The following is a 3,199-nucleotide window of genomic DNA, read 5'->3' on the forward strand; positions in this document are numbered from 1 at the left end:
ACAGGAAGTTCACAACCTCCTTCTACAACCTGTTACAGTATTTGAGCATCCTCACAGTAAAAATGGTGGTTTTTTCACATATTTAAATGGAATTTAATGTATTTCAGTTTGTGCCTGTTTCTTCTTGACCTTTCACTGGATACCACTAGGAAGAGTCTGCCTCCATTTTTTTAGTCCTTTCCATCAGGTATTTATACACATTGATATGCATTTACACACATTGATTCCACTCTGAAACCTCTTTTCTCAAGGCTAAAAATTCCCAGCTCTCCCAGCCTCTCCTGGTATATCAGGTGCTCCAACCCCTGCATCATTTTAGCAGACCTACGCTGGAATCACTCCAATACGTCCACATCAAACAAAGACTGTCCCTGGTCCAGAATGTGCTCTGTCTGCAGGTAATGCAGGACATCTTCACTGTTCAGTTCCCTTGTTTTGATCTTTTTCTGTTCCTGCTGGCACAGTGGCCAGGGGATCTTTTAGGCAGGATCTGTAAGGGGTCAAGTACACAGACTGGTGCTGCTTTATGCCATGCTCTTAGATGCACACACAGAGAGACAGATGAAGAGGTAGGATACTCACATGAAGTCAGGCCCAAACTTGGCCTTTTTCATGATGTGGTGCACAGAAGATTGATGTGATCTCAGATTCTTCACCCCTTTCTGCAGTGAACTTGCATGAGATCATAAATGCCTTTGATTTGCTCCTAACTTGCCTCTTTTCTCTTCTTTGGAAAAAAACCCCAACCTTATGTGAATTCCGATGTTCCAATTCACTGGAAGTGGCAGAGGAAGGCTAGTAGACACCCTGCACTTACTTCAGTAAGTTAGTTAAAGTAATTCTTTTATGCTCGAGGCAGCGAAAAGAGGCTTTTTCAGATCTTACAAGAAGCAGCTTCTGGCTTCCCTTAACGTTCCTTTGGTTTCTTTTTCCAACAGAAGCATGACTGACATTCTCGCTTCTTGTAGTTCCTCATGGGGACTGTTTCTATCCTCAACTTTGAAGAAATACTCAAGAAAACACTAGGAAGTGCAAGCAGGAGCATTCTTTTTCTGGCTGAAACATGAGAATCCAGACAATTTTTGTCCTCATCACATTTCCAGAAGGTTCTAGGCATCTTCTCACGAATGCAACACCATCTGACCAAGGCCAAGGTCGGTGGATGGTTGAGTCACAGAATCACAGGTTGGAAGGGACCTCAGGGATCACCTAATCCAACCTTTCCAGGAAGAGCACAGTCTAGACAAGATGGCCCAGCACCCTGTCCAGACGACTCTTGAAGGTGTCCAATGTGGCCAAGTCAACCACTTCCCCGTGGAGATTATTCCAATGGTGACTGTCCTCACTGTGAAAATTTTCCCTCTCGTGTCCAGTCGGAATCTCCCCAAGAGCAACTTGTGTCCATTCCCCCTTGTCCCCTCCGTGGGACTCCTCGTAAAAAGGGAGCCTCCACCTTCTTTGTAGCTACCCCTTAAGTGCTGGTACGTGGTGATGAGATCCCCTCTGAGCCTCCTTTTCTCAAGGCTGAACAAACCCAGCTCTCCCAGCCTATCCTCGTATGGCAGGCTGCCCAGTCCTTTGATCATCTTGGTGGCCCTTCTCTGGACCCCTTCCAGCCTGTCCACATCTCTTTTGTATAGCGGGGACCAGAACTGTACACAGTACTCCAGGTGTGGCCTGACAAGCGCCGAGTAGAGCAGGATGACTTCTTTATCTCTGCTGGTGATGCCCTTTTTCACATAACCCAGCATCCTGTTGGCCTTCTTGGCCACAGCAGCACACTGTTTGCTCATGTTGAGCTTGCCATCCACCAGGCACTCCAGGCCCCTTTCCACAGAGCTGCTCTCCAGCCAGGTGGATCCAGCATGGAAAACACACAGCAACTCATTCATGCAAAGAATTCAAAATGATATAGAGGTCTGAATTTTTAGAGGAAATACTCATCTGTAATTCTACTAATCCTGCTCCTGCATTCCTCAGGCTTGTATTTTTTCACTCTGAAAAGCATGAGTTGGACAGAAGACCAGGGAAAGAGGGATTTTCAGTCACAGCTGTGGAACACAAGTGATCTTGGATGTACTAGAAAAGATACTTTCCGGAATGTGGACATTATCCCTTCTTATAAGAAATCCCTTAGTGTTTTGAATCACTCTGTCTTACATTTTGATTTGCTGATCACAGTGTGTGACCAACCTGCTGTCCTGTCAAATTACCTAAATAAAGCTCTAGGTTGTCTTTTCTAGCATCATCTGTTGTAAAGCAGTGGGAGTTTTCACATGACTCGACGTGTAGGTTACGCTTCGAAGTCATCTCTTTTCTCAAAGGTTTGTTTTGCTTTTTCCCACCAGGACCATTAGATTAGCTTATTTTAAAAGAAATCCATCTACTTATCCTTATATTTTTCTACTGATTATTTTTGTGAGCCAGTTTCTGCCTTGTTTGGAGACACATACATACAATATTTTTGTTAAGATACTGAGGTTGAATTTGCAGTAGATTTTCTCCATCACCTTGGGAACCAGTCTTTCTCTTTCTTTCCCTAAAATCCAGGCTCCACCTTCTCCAACACACAGTGACATATCCAGATAATTTTTGTCTGTGACAAAATTCAGTGACAAATCACAAATTTATACATGTCCATAAACCTGATCAATTTCTCCATTTTTTTTACTGTTTCCTGAGTAGAATAAAAAGATCATTCTTAAGTTACAGGCCATAGAGATTCCTCACCAAAGACAGAATTTGTCTGCACAACGCTTTAAGAACCAGAGGCAGTGACATGTCAAGTAAGAAACATAAGCATGAACTGAGCCAGCACAAGTATAAACGTGATTCGGAATTACTGCCGACTCTTATATGGCATCCACCGGCGCCTCCAGCATGGGTCGGCAAGGAAAGTTTTTCACTGAGAAGGGATGCCACTTCATAGGTCCTATCTGGTCAAACTGCTTGTATAGCCAACCTGAACTGTCGTGACCTTGCTCTGTGCTGCTGACCTCAATCGAGCAACATACATCTAAAGTCTAAGTAAACGTGCAATGACAGATATGCACAAGGAGCCGCGTTTTGGCTCTTATGCTGCAGAAAATCTTGTTTGGAGGAAGAGAGAGGCCAGAGGGACACGACTACAAAAGAACACCTTCCTTCCCTTTTGGGGTGGTTGCTATTTAGAAAGGGAAAATGCGTAGTATTGCACAGC

The 3,199-nt window shown here is 44.1% G+C and overlaps 1 long non-coding RNA gene across 1 annotated transcript in view; it reads left to right on the forward strand.

Annotated features, from left to right (window-relative positions):
• The window catches only part of LOC135315794 (uncharacterized), a 212,058-nt gene that overhangs the window by 141,346 nt on the left and 67,513 nt on the right, over window positions 1-3,199 (forward strand). The window lies entirely within an intron of this gene.

This window comes from Phalacrocorax carbo, chromosome 1 (assembly GCF_963921805.1).
Source record: "Phalacrocorax carbo chromosome 1, bPhaCar2.1, whole genome shotgun sequence".
Lineage (NCBI taxonomy): Eukaryota > Metazoa > Chordata > Aves > Suliformes > Phalacrocoracidae > Phalacrocorax > Phalacrocorax carbo.